Raw genomic sequence first — 18,378 nt, 5'->3', positions numbered from 1 at the left:
TATCTCAGATTGTTCTGGCAATTCTCAAATAGAAACTGAATTTACATCATATGCTCTTATCCGGAGTGACTTACAGTATTGAGTCCATACATTTTCATACTGGTCCCCCATGGGAATCAAACCCACAACCCTGCCGCTGCAAGTGCCATGCTCTACCAACTGAACTACACATGAAGAAGGATGTTTGAAATGCTATTTACATTTATATCACAAACCATTTTTTAGACCTACTGTATACTGTATATGCCTCCTGTAAGACCCTATGATCTGTGAAACTGTCACGTTCTGACCATAGTTCTTTTGTATTTTCTGTGTTTTAGTGTGGTCAGGGCGTGATTTGGGTGGGTTATCTATGTGTTGTGTTTCTATGTTGGGTTTGTTGTTTGGCCTGATATGGTTCTCAATCAGAGGCAGGTTTTTGTCATTGTCTCTGATTGGGAACCATATTTAGGTAGCCTGTTTTGTGTTGGGTTTTGTGGGTGGTTGTCTTCTGTCTTTGTGTCTATGCACCAGATAGGACTGTTTCGGTTTTGCCACATTTGTTGTTTTGTATTTTGTAGCGTTCACGGTTTTGTCGTTATTAAACATGATGAACACTAACTACGCTGCGTCTTGGTCCGATCCCTGCTACACCTCCTCTTCAGACGAAGAGGAGGAAATCTGCCGTTACAGAAAAGTACATGATACAGACAACATCTTGGTGTCAGGATACTCCTTACAGTGTTCTCTCAAATATGGAGAATGTCTAGATTCTTAAATACACATTTTCACATGATTTTAGTCAACATTAAAGATATTTACATTGATATCTCAAAACTACCTTTTTAGATGTATCTTATTTTAGACATATTATTGGTAACAACACACTCTTCAAACTAGATTTGTCACGATACCAGTATCGCGATACTACAATACCAGCTTTTCCATGGCAAAAAAAGAAAACATTAATTAGACTTAACTCTATCCCCATTGAGACCGTTTCTGTGCCTTCGATCTAGATTGGGCAAAATCGCCCGTATATGGCCGAACAGTGTAGTTATTCCCTCCGCAAGGCAATCAAACAAGCGAAATGCGAAATGTCGGTATAGGGACAAAGTGGAGTCACAATTCAACGGCTCAAACACGAGACGTATGTGGCAGGGTCAACGGGCAATTACAGACAACAAAAAGAAAACCAGCCACGTCACGGACACCGGCGTCTTGCTTCCAGACAAACTAAACACCTTCTTTGCCCGCTTTGGGGATAATACAGTGCCACCGACGCGGCCCGCTACCAAGGACTGCGGGCCCCCCTCTCCTTCTCCGTGGCCGACATGAGTAAGATATTTAACCTGTTTGGGCTGCAAGCCCGAATTCGGTACGACAATGACAACAGCTGCAGGGCGCGAAATTCAAAATCTATTTTTTTTAAATATTTAACTTTTACACATTAACAAGTCCAATACAGCATTTGAAAGATAAACATCTTGTCAATCCAGCCAACATGTCCGATTTTTTAAATGTTTTACAGAGAAAACACCACATATATTTATGTTAGCTCACCACCAAATACAAAAGTGGACAGACACGTATGGATATGATTATGAAGTATGAATTATGATTGAAGTAGCATGCACAAGCCAACCGAAATAAACTAAAACCAACCTAAAGAGCCCAGAAAAAACTACATCAGATGACAGTCATATAACATGTTACACAATAAATCTATGTTTTGTTCATAAAAAGTGCATATTTTAGCTATAAATCAGTTTTACATTGATGCTACCCAAAAATGCTAACACATAGCTAGAGTCTGAATCCAGACGGGAGTAGCCAGAGAAAATACATACACCAACGTCGGCTACTAATTACACCTCATAAAACATTTCAGAAAAACATATGGTGGATAACTAATGAAAGACAGATATCGTGTGAATAAAGCCAACATTTCCGATTTTTGAAGTGTTTTACAGCGAAAACACAATATATCGTTATATTAGCTAACAACATAAGCTAGCATAAGTCAGCAATAGCATTGGTCAAGCGCTAGCCTAGCACAGTTAGCCCACTTAGCACAGCACAGCTCAACAGATATATGAAAAAGCATCCCAAATTGGGTCTTATCTTTCTTGATATTCCATCAGAATGTTGTAACGGGGTCCAATGTCCAGTAGAGTCTTTAGTTGGGTTCCAGAACGAATTATTTCCCTCTTTGGTTAGCTAGCACAATAGCATTGCGGCGCTACACAGCGTTTCTTCAAAAAATTCTTCCGTCGTATCACATCTAAAGTCCAGAATAAATTGCAATAATATAATTAAAGTATATTGAAAAAACATACTTTAGGATGATTTTGTGACATGTATCAAATAATATCGTAGTCAGACATCATATTCACCGTTATCTAACTTGTTCCAGAAGCCGAGACCAAATTATACTTCGCGTCCGGATTTTTTTTTTAACTGCGCAGGTCTCACAAGAAGGTGTGTTATTCAGTCCATGGACGAGATATTCGACTCCTTTCAATTCTCACTTCCGCATTACAGCCTGACGAAGGCGTGTGAAGTGTCCCTATGGTCCTAAGTCAAAGGGCCTTTTATAGAGAAGGTCTTAAAGAGACACATCGCATTTTGGAAATCCCAATTCGGCTGGGAAAATGGCTGTAAAAATATTTCTGTTCGACTTAGAGAAACAATTCAAACCTTTTTAGAAACTATAGACTGTTATCTATCCAACAGTAGTAAATATATGCATATTGGAAAATAAAAAGTTTCTTAGGAGGCCGTTTGAAAATGTGCACACATTTTCCAGTTTTTTCAATATTCAGCTTGCAGCCCAAACAGGTTTTAAACGTGTTAACCCTCGCAAGGCTGCTGACCCAGACGGCATCTCTAGCCGCGTCCTCAGAGCATGCGCAGACCAGCTGGCTGGTGTGTTTACGGACATACTCAATTGCTCCCTATCCCAGTCTGCTGTACCAAAGAAGGAAAAGATAACTGAACTAACTGACTATCGCCCCGTAGCACTCACTTCTGTCATCATGAAGTGCTTTGAGAGACTAGTCAAGGAACATATCACAACCACCTTACCTGCCACCCTGCCATCATCGACTCAGTGGGTTTCGTCTCTGGACCTACACATTGCCGTGGTCATACCCTGCATCATACCTTTGTCCCGTGGAATAAATATTGTGGATCTTAACTATAGGGGGTGCTGTTTCAAATTAGCATAATTGTCTCTACAGATGAAACGGCTTCCTACTCAATTCTTGATCGTACAATATGCATATTATTGTTATTATTGGATAGAAAACACTATCTAGTTTCTATAGCCGTTTGAATTATGTCTCTGAGTGGAACAGAACTCTTTCTACAGCGAAATCCATGACAGGTTTTGCGAAGGTCTGAGAGCGAAGCTCTGATCTCAGTTCAGTTTAAAGGGGTGTGTATATCCTATGGAACGACACGAACTGCACCCGCCTTCCCCTGGATGTCAGTAACCAATGAGAAGTGGAATGGGCCTCCTACGTAACTCTCAGAGGTTATAAAACACCAAGGAGTGAGGTGCGCCATCTTTTCGACGTTGAACTTTACGCAGAGAGAGACCTGGGCATGCCATTTTCGAGCGCTCAGTAATGAACTTTAGATATATCAGTCTGTAATTTAATTTGATATAGGTGTTAGAAACATCATAACGAAGCTATTTGAAACCGAGTTATATCAGATTATGCGAGTATATTGCTATTTTTCGGAATTTCCTCAGTATTGCGTATTGAGGATTTGGACACGTTAGCTAATGTTAGCAATTGTTAGCTATAGTTAGCTGCCATATCAGAAGTTGAATGCAACGTTTTACAACCAAGCAACGATTCTTTTGGACAAAGAACAACCATGGCAAGATTCTGATGGAAGCTCGTCGAAAAGTAAGAGCTATTTATGATGTTATTCCGTTTTTATGTGGAAAAATGTAAACTCAATAATGGTGATTAGTGACGCCGTTATTGCGTCACTAGTCTGGCTGTAACGCACACTGTATGTCTAGTAACGTTAATTTTAAAAATCTAACTCTGCGGTTGCATTAATAACTAATACATCTTTCATTTCATGTCCAACCTGTATTTTTTTAGTCAAGTTTATGAATAGTTTTCGATAAAAATAGTTGTATTATCATGATGCTGCCGGGCAGATTGCTTGAGTAGTTGGACAGTATTTCCATTGTGTAAGCACGATTTGTGCCGCTAAATATGCACATTTTCGATCAAACTCTATATGGATTGTGTAATGTGATGTTACAGGAGTGTCATCGGAAGAATTCTGAGAAGGTTAGTGAAAAAATTAATATATTTTGGCGATGTTTACGTTATCGCTCTCTTTGGCTAGAATCAATGCTCTGGTAACGTTTGCATATGTGGTATGCTAATATAAGACACTTAGAAAATCTGAAATATTGTCTGTATTCACAGGATCTGTGTCTTTCGATTAGTGCTTGCTGTGTATTTTTACGAAATGTTTGATGATTAGTAAGTAGGTAAACACGTTGCTCTATGTAGTTATTCTAGTCCATTTGTGACGGTGGGTGCAATTGTAACCTATGACATCTACCTGAAATATGCACATTTTTCTAACAAAACCTATCCTATACCATAAATATGCTATCAGACTGTCATCTGAGGAGGTTTTTTCTTGGTTAGGGGCTATCAATATCTTAGTTTAGCCGAATTGGTGATAGCTACTGGTGTTGAGAGAAAATGGTGGACAAGAAAAATGGCGATTTTTGCTAACGTGTTTAGCTAATAGATTTACATATTGTGTCTTCCCTGTAAAACATTTTAAAAATCTGAAATGGTGGCTTTATTCACAGGATCTGTATCTTTCATTAGGTGTCTTGGACTTGTGATTTAATGATATTTAGATGCTACTATTTAATTGTGACGCTATGCTAGCGATGCTAATCAGTGTGTGGGGGGGGTGGGGGGTGCTCCCGGACCCGGGGTAGGTGCTCGGTAGAGGTTAATGTTTTTCCTCATAATCCTGGACTATCAGACCACCATCTTATTACGTTTGCATCACAACAAATAATCTGCTCAGACTCCAACCCAGGATTATCAAAAGCTGCGCTATAAATTCTCTGACAACCCAAAGATTCCTACAAGCCCTTCCAGACTCCATCCACGTACCCAAGGACATTGGAGTGCCAAACCACCTAACTGAAGATCTACATTTAACCTTGCGTAATACCCTAGATGCAGTCACACCCCTAAAAACAAAAAAACATTTGTACCAAGAAATTAGCTCCCTGGTATTACAGAAAATACCCGAGCTTTGAAGCAAGCTTCCAGGAAATTGGAATGGAAATGGCTCTCCACCAAACTGGAAGTCTTCCAACTATCATGGAAAGACAGTACTGTGCAATATCGAAAAACCCTCACTGCTGCTCGATCAGCCTATTTTTCCAACGTAATTGAGGAGAATGAGAACAATCCAAAATAGACTTCACTGTCGCAAAGCTAACTAAAAAGCAGCATTCCCCAAGAGACTTCTCTTTGAATCTGCATATTTCTCCAAAGCTCAATTGTCCTGAGTCTGCCCAGGACTGCCAGGACCTAGGAATCAATGGAGACACACACAAGTTTTTCAATCCTGTATCTCTTCACACATTCACGAAAATAGTCATGGCCTATAAACCTTCCAGCTGCATACTGGATCCTATTCCAACTAAACCACTGAAAGAGCTACTTCCTGTGTTTGGCCCTCCTATTTTGAACATAATAAACATGCTCCCTCTCCTCTGAATGTGTACCAAACTCACTGAAAGTGGCAGTAAAGCATCTCTTTAAAAAGCCAAATCTTGACCTAGAAAAACCTTCCTGAAGACCAAACAATGTATACGAAACACTTCAGTCTGGTTTTAGACCCCATCATAGTACCGAGACTGCACTCGTGAAGGTGGTAAATGACCCTTTAATGGCGTCAGACCAAAGCATCTGTCCTTGTGCTTCTAGACTGCATTTGACACCATCGATCACCACATTCATTTGGAGAGATTGGAAACCCTAATTGGTCTACGAGGACAAGTTCTTGCCTGGTTTAGATCTTATCGGTCGGAAAGATATCAGTTCACCTCTGAGGATGGTTTGTCCTCTGACAAATCAATTGTAAGTTTCGGTGTTCCTCAAGGTTCCGTTTTAGGAACACCACTATTGTTTTCACTATATATTTTACCTCTTGGTGATGTCATTCGGAAACACAATGTCAACTTTCACTGCTATGCAGATGAAACACAGCTGTACATTTCGATGAAACATGGTGAAGTCCCAAAATTGCCCTCGCTGGAAGCCTGCGTTTCAGACATAAGGAAGCGGATGGGGCAAATGTTTTACTTTTAAACTCGGACAAAATAGAGGTGCTAGTTCTAGGTCCCAAGAAACAAAGAAATCTGCTCTTTGATCTGACAATTAATCTTGATGGTTGTACAGTCGTCTCAAATAAAACTGTGAAGGACCTTGGCGTTACTCTGGACCCGGATCTCTCTTTTGATGAACATAGCAATAATATTTCGAGGGCAGCTTTTTTCCATCTTCCTAACATTTCAAAAATCAGAAACTTTTTGTCCAAAAATAATGCAGAAAATCTCATCCACGCTTTTGTCACTTCTAGAGTAGACTACTGCAATGCTCTACTCTCCGGCTATCTGGGTAAAGCACTAAATAAACTTCAGTTAGTGCTAAATACGGCTGCTAGAATCTTGACTAGAACCAAAGAATCATATTACACTAGTACTAGCCTCTCGACACTGGCTTTCTGTTAAGGCTAGGGCCGATTTCAAGGTTTTGATGCTAAGCTACAAAGCATTACATGGACTTTCTCCTACCTATCTCTCTGATTTAGTCCTGCCGTACATACCTACACATAGGCTATGGTCACAAGACGCAGGCCACAGCTGAAACAGCTGAAGGCAGGGCTTTCTCCTATTGAGCTCAATTTTCTGCCTCTGATACTATTATGGGGGCTGAGTCAATGTCTTACTAGTGTTCTTTAATGCCGTCCCTAGGAGGGATGTGTCATGTCATGACAGGCTTTTTTGCTCTGTACTCAACTTAAGTGGGTTGAGTCACTGACGTGATCTTCCTGTCCGGTCTTGTCCTCCCTCGGGCTTGTGTGGTGGAGGAGATCTTTGTGGGCTATACTCAGCTTTGTCTCAGGGTAGTAAGTTGGTGGTCTGTTGATATCCCTCTAGTGGTGTGGGGGCTGTGCTTTGGCAAAGTGGGTGGGGTTATATCCTGCCTGGTTGGCCCTGTCTGGGGGTATTGTCATACGGGGCCACAGTGTCCCCCGACCCCGCCTTTCTTAGCCTCCAGTATATATGCTGCAATGGTCTATGTGCCGGGGGGCTAGGGTCAGTCTGTTATATCTGGTGTAATTCTCCTGTCTTATCTGGTGTCTTGTGTGAATTTAAGTATGCTCCCTCTAATTCTCTCTCTCCCTCCCCTCCCAGAGGACCTGAGCCCTAGGACCATGCCTCCGGACTACCTAGACCGATGACTCCTGGCTGTCCACTTGGTCGTGCTGCTCCAGTTTCAACTGCTCTGCCTGCGGCTATGGAACCCTGACCTGCTCACCGGACATGCTATCTTGTCACGGACCTGCTCCCTTTCTCTCTCTCTCTCTCTCTACCGCACCTGCTGTCTCGACCTCTGAATGCCCAGCTATGAAAAGCCAACTGACACCCAAAAGAGAACCAAAAAGGGGTTCATCAAAGGGTTTTCCTATGGGGACAGCCAAAGAACCCCTTTATACTGAATAAAAAATATAAACGCAACATGTAAAATGTTTCATGAGCTGAAATAAAAGATCCCAGAAATGTTCCATACGCACAAAAAGCTTAGTTTCCTCCCGTACGGACTCGGGAGAGGCAACGGTCGAGAGCCATGCGTCCTCCGAAACACAACCCAACCTAGCCGCACTGCTTCTTGACACAACGCACATCCAACCCAGAAGCCAGCCGCACAAATGTGTCGGAGGAAACACTGTACACCTGGCGACCTGGTCAGCGCGCACTGTGCCCGGGCTGCCACAGGAGTTGCTAGTGCGCGATGAGACAAGGATATCCCTGCCGGCCAAACCCTCCCTAACCCAGACGACGCTGGGCCAATTGTGCGTCGCCCCATGGACCTCCCGGTCGCGGCTGGCTGCGACAGAGCCTGGGCTCGAACCACTGCGCCACCCGGGAGGCCACATCCGGCTTCTTGACCTGCGGGATCGTCTGAGACCAGCCACCCTGACTGCTGATGAAATGGAAGAGTATTTCTGTCTGTAATAAAGCTCTTTTGTCGTAAAAACTCATTCTGATTGACTGGGCCTGGCTCCCCAGTTGGTGGGCCTAGCTGCCAAGTGGGTGGGCCTATCCCCTCCCAGGCCCACCAATGGCTGCATCCCTGCCCAGTCACGTGAAATCCATAGATTAGGGCCTAAAGATTTTAATTAAATTGACTGATTTCCTTACATGATCTGTAACTCAGTAAAATGAAATGGCTGAAAGTTGCATTTATATTTTTGTTCAGTATAGGTTCTAGACAGCACCTTTTTTTCTAAGAGTGTAACGAGTATAATGACACCAAGATGTTGTCTGTATCATGTACGGTTCATAGATTATAGGGTCTTACAGGAGGCATGTATAGGTCTATAAAGTGCCTAAAATGGTCCACTTTCATCACGATTTCTAAAAAATAAATACAAATGTGAAAAGCATGAAGTTTCTATTGACAATTGCCAGAACAATCTGAGATTACCAAAATATTTTCTGCTCCCGCTGGCGTGGAGTCGCCCATGTAATACTAGCAGAATCACCCTTTACAATCTTTAAACTCATTTTAGTAGTCATAGCCATAGTCACAATATATGCAAGAGACATTTAGCTTCAGAACTGTTGCCAAAATTTCCTGGCTGCAATTCATTGTCATTTCCAGTTTCTCACACAGACACAGGCTGTCATTGAACCCACGCAGAGGGAGTGCGTGTGTGTGCATTCTTGCACAGTACATAGTGACCTGACAGACAGGTTAGGGAAGTGTTCCTTCCTATAAACAGAAGGGACTGGAAGCAGGAGCCAGGTGGCCTCATCGACTTCTGTCTAACAAACACAGCCAGTTGAACAACATAAACTTGAAAAAACTACAACAACAAAAAAGCCTTTTTTTTTGTAACACATGACATAAAGCAATCTCAAATCCCTTAATGCCATCATAAACATTCCAGCATAAACAGTATAGGTACACCTCTGTGCCTCACAAGTTCCAACCCACTGGGAAAAAACTGGTTGAATCAATGTTGTTTCCACGTCATTTCAAACAAAAAATGTGATGACATTGAATCAATGTGAAAAACATTTTCAAAAAGTCATCACCGTAAAGGAATTTTGTCTTTTTTTAACCTAACTTTGAACCTAAATCCAATGACATGGTGAAATTTTTGTTGATGTCATGTTGAATTCACCTTAGTTACCAACTCAACTACATGTAAATCAAAACTAAATGTTGAACTGACTTCTGTGACCAGTGTGAACGGTCCAAGAATCCCAGAGGACTATCGAAGGAAACAGGAAGGGAAGCAGAAAGAACAACAGAACAGGCGTCACTATAGGTGTGGATACACGTAACTGTGAGAGGATAATGGACAGGAGAGAGGAAGGGCTAGAATAAACAGAGGTAGGAGGGGAAGGACTAAATGGAGAAGGGTGGCAGATACAGACAGGGTTGGAAGGAATAAAGGCTGTGGATGTTGAGTGCATTCAGGGAGTTAGTGGCAGGGAGTCAGATAACTGCGATCCTGCAAAAATGGTATGGATCGATATCTGTAATGGGATATTATAATTTGTTCGTGTGGGTGTGTGTATCCGTGTGTGTGTGTGTGTGCCGCAAGTGTGTGTGTGTTTGTGCGAGTGTGTGTAACTGAATGGTTAATGTGCCAAAGAAACAGAAGGGATGGAGAGAGAGCAGGCCTTCTCACATGTGTCTGAGTGCTGAGTCCTATGAGGAGCATGTGCAGACAGACAGACATAGAGCTCTGTTGATCTGCAGGAATCAATTCTGTGAATTATTGACCTACCCACAGTCTGATGTGTGCAAGTCAAAGGAATGGGCATCTGACGGCCAAGTCTCTGTACTCTCTCTCTCGGTGCTCTCTCTCTCTGTGCTCTCTCTCTCTGTGCTCTCTCTCTCTGTGCTCTCTCTCTCTGTGCTCTCTATCTCTGTGCTCTCTCTCTCTCTGTGCTCTCTATCTCTGTACTCTCTCTCTCTCTGTACTCTCTCTCTCTCTGTGCTCTCTCTCTCTGTGCTCTCTATCTCTGTACTCTCTCTCTCTCTGTGCTCTCTATCTCTGTGCTCTCTCTCTGTGCTCTCTATCTCTGTACTCTCTCTCTCTGTACTCTCTCTCTCTGTACTCTCTCTCTGTACTCTCTCTCTCTGTACTCTCTCTCTCTCTGTACTCTCTCTCTCTTTACTCTCTCTCTCGGTGCTCTCTATCTCTGTGCTCTCTCTCTCTCTGTGCTCTCTATCTCTGTGCTCTCTCTCTCTGTGCTCTCTCTCTCTGTACTCTCTCTCTCTGTACTCTCTCTCTCTCTGTGCTCTCTCTCTCTCTGTGCTCTCTCTCTCTCTGTGCTCTCTCTCTCTCTATGCTCTCTATCTCTGTACTCTCTCTCTCTGTGCTCTCTCTCTCTGTACTCTCTCTCTCTCTGTGCTCTCTATCTCTGTGCTCTCTATCTCTGTACTCTCTCTCTCTATCTATGTACTCTCTCTCTCTCTGTGCTCTCTATCTCTGTGCTCTCTATCTCTGTACTCTCTCTCTCTCTGTACTCTCTATCTCTGTGCTCTCTTTCTCTCTGCACACTCTTTCTGAGCTCTCTCTCTCTGTGTGTGCTCTCTCTCTCTGTGTGCTCTCTCTCTCTCTGTGTGCTCTCTCTCTCTGTGTGTGCTCTCTCTCGCTGTGCTCTCTCTCTCTCTGTGTGCTCTCTCTCTCTGTGTGTGCTCTCTCTCTCTGTGCTCTCTCTCTCTCTGTGAGCTCTCTCTCTCTGTGTGTGCTCTCTCTCTCTCTGTACTCTCTCTCTCTCTGTGCTCTCTCTCTCTCTGTGTGCTCTCTCTCTCTGTGCTCTCTCTCTCTGTGCTCTCTCTCTCTCTCTGTGTGCTCTCTCTCTCTGTGCTCTCTATCTCTGTACTCTCTCTCTCTCTGTGCTCTCTATCTCTGTGCTCTCTCTCTCTCTGTGTGCTCTCTCTCTCTGTGCTCTCTCTCTCTCTGTGCTCTCTCTCTCTCTCTGTACTCTCTCTCTCTCTGTGCTCTCTCTCTCTGTGCTCTCTATCTCTGTGCTCTCTATCTCTGTACTCTCTATCTCTGTACTCTCTCTCTCTCTGTGTGCTCTCTCTCTCTGTGCTCTCTATCTCTGTACTCTCTCTCTCTCTGTGCTCTCTATCTCTGTGCTCTCTCTCTCTCTGCTCTCTAGCTAATTAAAAAACAAAAAACAATGTTATAAGTGAAGCTGAAAAAGAAAGGAAATTCAAGAGCACCACAATGCCTACTCAACCCATGCTCTACCAATGTTTTCCAGCACACAGCTTTGACCTACTGCAGTAGCTATGTTGTTATATTGTATTTCAAACAATGCATATGCAGGTTGCTTAGGATTCAAACCTTCTCAAACAGCCTAATTCATCTGCTTAGAGGTGCTCCCACAATAATGAGATTCGTACCGCATACAAGTTAAAGTATTGGATTCCTCAAACACACCACGCTAATCCCATTCCTCTACCCTTTCAAGCTTTTTTTTATTATATGAAAGCAAGTTTTGCTTTTATAATTACAAGACCATAATGCTTGATTGAGGCAGCTGTTATGTCTTGTAGAAATGTGGTGCCTGCCTGTATTTCCTTAAATCTTTATTTTAGCAATACATGCCATTGAGAAAAAATTATATTTAATAACATATTTTTTTGTTTAGTATGTCACCATCATAACAACAGGTGGTGGTCTGTTGGACACAGTTTCTCATATACAGTAGAGGTCTATAGAACCTGTCTCTATTCCTGATTTCTGTAACTGTTTACTTACCTGTGTAATATTGACATAAGCTCAGAAACACTTGTTTTTTTAAACATGGTCTTGTTTTATCAATTGCTGTGCTGATCAATGGGCAGTTCATTACCTCTGTCAAATTAATATGTAGCTTAAAGTAATTTGTGTATTTGTATTTATTTTTGCAATGAAGATGGTGATGCCACAATAATACACATTTACAATAGGCCTACAGTGCCTTCGGAAAGTATTCAGACCGCTTGACTTTTTCCACATTTTCTTACATTACAGCCTTATTCTAAAAAAAAATATCAGCAATCTACACATAATACCTCAACATGACAAAGCGAAAACAAAAACAGAAATACCTTATTTACATAAGTATTCATACCCTTTGATATGACTCGAAATTGAGCTCAGGTGCATCCTGTTTCCATTGATCATCCTTGAGGTGTTTCTACAACTTGGTTGAGGTGCACCTGTGGTAAATTCAATTGGTCATGATTTGGAAAGGCACACACCTGTCTATATAAGGCCCCACAGTTGACAGTACATGTCAGAGTAAAAACCAGGCCATGAGTTCGAAGGAATTGTCCATAGAGCTCCGAGACCTGATTATGTTGAGGCACAGATCTGGGGAGGGGTACCAAAAGATTTCTGCAGCATTGAAGGTCCCCAAGAGCACAGTGGCCTCCATCATTCTTAAATGGAAGAACTCCCTTGGAGTTTGCCAAAGGGCACTCAAAGACTCTCAGACCATGAGAAACAAGATTCTCTGGTCTGATGAAACCAATATTCAACTCTTTGGCCTGAATGCAAAGTGTCACATCTGGAGGAAACCTGGAACCATTCTTATGTTGAAACATGGTGGTGGCAGCATCATGCTGTGGGGATGTTTTTCAGCGGCAGGGACTGAGAGACTTGTCAGGATCGAGACAAAGATGAACGGAGCAAAGTACAGAGAGATCCTTGATGAAAACCTGCTCGAGAGCGCTCAGGACCTCAGACTGGGGCGAAGGTTCTTCTTTCAACAGGACAACGATCCTAAGCACACAGCCAAGACAATGCAGGAGTGGATTCGGGACAAGTCTCTGAATGTCCTTGAAGGGCCCAGCCAGAGCCTGGACTTGAACCCAGTCGACCATCTCTGGAAAGACCTGAAAATAGCTGTGCAGCGACGCTCCCCATCCAACCTGACAGAGCTTGAGAGAATCTGCAGAGAAGAATGGGAGAAACTCCCCAAATACAGCTGTGGCAAGCTTGTAGTGTCATACCCAAGAAGACTCAAGGCTGTAATTGCTGCCAAAGGTGCTTCAACAAAGTACTGAGTAAAGGGTCTGAATACTTATGCACAGTAAATGTAATATCGGAAAGTATTCAGATCCCTTGACTTAAAAAAAAGTATTTATTCTAAAATTGATTCAATTGTTTTTTCCCTCATCAATCTACAGACAATACCCCAAAAACAGTTTTATTAGACATTTTTGCTAATTTAAATATATATATATATATATATATATATATATATATCTATATATATATATTAGACATTTTTGCTAATTTATATATATATATATATATATATATATATATATATATATATATTAGACATTTTTGCTAATTTATATATATATATATATATATATATATATATATATATATATATATATATATATATATATATAAATTAGCAAAAATGTCTAATAAAACTGTTTTTGGGGTATTGTCTGTAGATTGATGAGGGAAAAAACAATTGAATCAATTTTAGAATAAATACTTTTTTTTAAGTCAAGGGATCTGAATACTTTCCGAAGGCACTGTATATCAAAAATGACATACAGCCTAATGATAGATATATAAACTGACTATACCAAACATTAGTAACACTTTCGCCCTCAGAACAGACTCCAGGGATCGGGGCATGGACTCCACAAGGTGTCGAAAGCGTTTCACAGGGATGCCGGCCCATGTTTACTCCAATGCTTCCCACAAGCTGGATGTCCTTTGAGTGGTGGACCATTCTTGATACACGTTGGAAACTGTTGAGCGTGAAAAACCCAGCAGCGTTGCAGTTCTTGACACAAACCAGTGCGCCTGGCACCTACTACCATACCCCGTTCAAAGGCACTTAAATATTTTGTTTTTCTCATTCACCCTCTGAATAGCACACATACACAATCCATGTCTCAATTGTCTCAAAGCTTAAAAATCCTTCTTCAACCTGTCTCCTCCCCTTCCTCTACTCTGATTTAAGGGGACTTAAAAAGTGACATCACAAAGGGATTATGGCCTTCACCTGGATTCACCTGGTCAGTCTACTTTATGTCATTGAAAGAGCAGGTGTTCTTAATGTTCAGTATACTCCGTGTGTATATATATACACTGCTCAAAAAAATAAAGGGAACACTTAAACAACACAATGTAACTCCAAGTCAATCACACTTCTGTGAAATCAAACTGTCCACTTAGGAAGCAACACTGATTGACAATAAATTTCACATGCTGTTGTGCAAATGGAATAGACAAAAGGTGGAAATTATAGGCAATTAGCAAGACACCCCCAATAAAGGAGTGATTCTGCAGGTGGTGACCACAGACCACTTCTCAGTTCCTATGCTTCCTGGCTGATGTTTTGGTCACTTTTGAATGCTGGCGGTGCTCTCACTCTAGTGGTAGCATGAGACGGAGTCTACAACCCACACAAGTGGCTCAGGTAGTGCAGCTCATGCAGGATGGCACATCAATGCGAGCTGTGGCAAGAAGGTTTGCTGTGTCTGTCAGCATAGTGTCCAGAGCATGGAGGCGCTACCAGGAGACAGGCCAGTACATCAGGAGACGTGGAGGAGGCCGTAGGAGAGCAACAACCCAGCAGCAGGACCGCTACCTCCGCCTTTGTGCAAGGAGGGGCACTGCCAGAGCCCTGCAAAATGACCTCCAGCAGGCCACAAATAGTGCTAGTGCTTAAAGCTAATGAGGGAGATATGAGTCTCCAGCTTCAGTGATTTTTGCAGTTCGTTCCAGTCATTGGCAGCAGAGAACTGGAAGGAAATGCGGCCAAAGGAAGAATTGGCTTTGGGAGTGACCAGTGAGATATACCTGCTGGAGCGCGTGCTACGGGTAGGTGCTGCTATGGTGACCAGTGAGCTGAGGTAAGGCGGGGCTTTACCTAGCAGAGACTTTTAGATGACCTGGAGCCAGTGGGTTTGGCGGCGAGTATGAAGCAAGGGCCAGCCAAAGAGAGCGTACAGGTCGCAGTGGTGGGTAGTATATGGGGCTTTGGTGACAAAACGGATGGCACTGTGATAGACTGCATCCAATTTGTTGAGTAGAGTGTTGGAGGCTATTTTGTAAATGACATCGCAGAAGTCAAGGATCGATAGGATAGTCAGTTTTACGAGGGTATGTTTAGCAGCTTGAGTGAAGGATGCTTTGTTGCGAAATAGGAAGCCGATTATAGATTTAAATTTGGATTGGAGATGCTTAATGTGAGTCTGGAAGGAGAGTTTACAGTCTAACAAGACACCTAGGTATTTGTAGTTTTCCACATATTCTAAGTCAGAAACCGTCCAGAGTAGTAATGCTAGTTGGGCGGGAGGGTGCGGGCAGCAATCGGTTGAAGAGCATGCATTTATTTTTACTTGCATTTAAGAGCAGTTGGAGGCCACGGAAGGAGAGTTGTATGGCATTGAAGCTCGTTTGGAAGTTAGTTAACAGTGTCCAAAGAAGGGCCAGAGGTATACAGAATGGTGTCGTCTGCGTAGAGGTGGATCAGAGAATCACCAGCAGCAAGAGCGACATCATTGATGTATACAGAGAAGAGAGTCGGCCCAAGAATTGAACCCTGTGGAACCCCCATAGAGACTGTCCGGACAACAGGCCCTCCGATTAGACACACTGAACTCTATTAGAGAAATAGTTGGTGAACCAGGCGAGGCAATCATTTGAGAAACCAAGGCTGTTGAGTCTGCTGATAAGAATGTTGTGATTGACAGCGTCAAAAGCTTTGGCCAGGTCGATGAACACAGCTGCACAGTAATGTCTCTTATCGATGGCGGTTATGATATCGTTTAGGACCTTGAGCGTGGCTGAGGTGCACCCATGACCAGCTCTGAAACCAGATTGCATAGCGGAGAAGGTACGGTGGGATTCGAAATGGTCAGTAATATATTTGTTCACTTGGCTTTCGAAGACCTTAGAAAGGCAGGGTAGGATAGATATAGGTCTGTAGCAGTTTGGGTCTAGGGTGTCTCCCCCTTTGAAGAGGGGGATGACCGTGGCAGCTTTCCAATCTTTGGGAATCTCAGACAATACAAAGGAGAGGTTAAACAGGCTAGTAATAGGTGTTGCAACAATTTTGGAAGATCATTTTAGAAAGAGAGGGTCCAGATTGTCGAGCCCGGCTGATTTGTTGGGATCCAGGTTTTGCAGCTCTTTCAGAACATCAGCTATCTGGATTTGGGTGAATGAGAAATGGGGTAGGCTTGGGCGAGTTGCTGTGGGGGGTGCAGGGCTGTTGATCGGGGTAGGGGTAGCCAGGTGGAAAGCATGGCCAGCCGTAGAAAAATGCTTATTGAAATTCTCAATTATAGTGGATTTATCGGTGATGACAGTGTTTCCTAGCCTCAGTGCAGTGGGCAGCTGGGAGGAGGTGCTCTTATTATCAATGGACTTTACAGTGTCCCAGAACTTTTTTGAGTTTGTGCTACAGGATGCAAATTTCTGCTTGAAAAAGCTAGCCTTAGCTTTCCTAATTGCCTGTGTATATTTGTTCCTAACTTCCCTGAAAAGTTGCATATCATGGGGGCTATTCGATGCTAATGCAGAACGCCACAGGATGTTTTTGTGCTGGTCAAGGGCTGTCAGGTCTGGAGAGAACCAAGGGCTATATCTGTTCCAGGTTCTAGATTTTTCAAATGGGGCATGCTTATTTAAGACGGTGAGGAAGGCACTTTTAAAGAATAACCAGGCATCCTCTACTGACGGGATGAGGTCAATATCCTTCCAGGATACCCGTGCCAGGTTGATTAGAAAGGCCTGCTCGCTGAAGTGTTTTAGGGAGTGTTTGACAGTGATGAGGGGTGGTCGTTTGACCGCAGACCCATTACGGATGCAGGCAATGAGGCAGTCATCGCTGAGATCTTGGTTTAAACAGCAGAGGTGTATTTGGAGGGCAAGTTGGTCAGGATGATATCTATGAGGGTGCCCGTGTTTACGGATTTGGGGTTGTACCTGGTGGGTTCATTGATAATTTGTGTGAGATTGAGAGCATCAAGCTTACATTGTAGGATGGCCGGGGTGTTAAGCATGTCCCAGTTTAGGTCACCTAGCAGCACAAGCTCTGAAGATAAATGGGGGTGCAATCAATTCACATATGGTGTCCAGGGCACAGCTGGGGGCAGAGGGTGGTCTATAGCAAGCGGCAACGGTGAGAGACTTGTTTCTGGAAAGGTGGATTTTTAAAAGTAGAAGCTTGAATTGTTTGGGCACAGACCTGGATAGTAAGACAGAACTCTGCAGGCTATCTCTGCAGTAGATTGCAACACCGCCCCCTTTGGCAGTTCTATCTTGTCGGAAGATGTTATAGTTAGGGATGGAAATTTCAGGGTTTTTGGTGGTCTTCCTAAGCCAGGATTCAGACACGGCTAGGACATCTGGGTTGGCAGAGTGTGCTAAAGCAGTGAATAAAACAAACTTATCGAGGAGGCTTCTAATGTTAACATGCATGAAACCAAGGCTTTTACGGTTACAGAAGTCAACAAATGAGAGCACCTGGGAAGTAGGAGTGGAGCTAGGCACTGCAGGGCCTGGATTAACCTCTATATCACCAGAGGGACAGAGGAGGAGTAGGATAAGGGTACGGCTAAAGGCTATCAGAACTGATCGTCTAGTACGTTCGGAACAGAGAGTAAAAGGAGCAGGTTTCTGGGCGTCAGAGAATAGATTCAAGACATAATGTACAGACAAATGTATGGTAGAATGTGAGTACATTGGAGGTAAACCTAGGCATTGAGTAATGATAGAGATATTGTCTCTAGAGAAGTTTAAACCAGGTGATGTCACCACATATGTGGAAGGTGTTACTAAATGGTAGGTTAAGGCATATTGAGCAGGGCTAGAGGCTTTACAGTGAAATAAGACAATAATCACTAACCAGGACAGTAATGGACAAGGCATATTGATATTAGGGAGAGGCATGCGTAGCCGAGTCATCATGCGGTGATGTCGATAGACCAGTCATGATGGATTAATAGGGTTCCGAGTAGCAGAGGGGTCCAAGTCCAATTGGCAACATAGGTATAGTGACCCAAGAAATTGGCCGATGGATCTATTCAGCTAACAGTC

General features: G+C 43.0%; 1 protein-coding gene across 1 annotated transcript in view; it reads right to left on the bottom strand.

Moving 5' to 3' along the window:
* LOC129867182 (SNF-related serine/threonine-protein kinase-like) overlaps positions 1–18,378 on the bottom strand; it is a 50,956-nt gene that overhangs the window by 21,154 nt on the left and 11,424 nt on the right. The gene's annotated exons all lie outside the window — the stretch shown is intronic.

Source organism: Salvelinus fontinalis, chromosome 12 (genome assembly GCF_029448725.1).
Source record: "Salvelinus fontinalis isolate EN_2023a chromosome 12, ASM2944872v1, whole genome shotgun sequence".
In the NCBI taxonomy this organism is placed as follows: Eukaryota; Metazoa; Chordata; class Actinopteri; order Salmoniformes; family Salmonidae; genus Salvelinus; species Salvelinus fontinalis.
The sequence above is the reverse complement of the archived record's forward strand: the minus strand, read 5'-3'. Positions and strand labels throughout refer to the sequence as shown.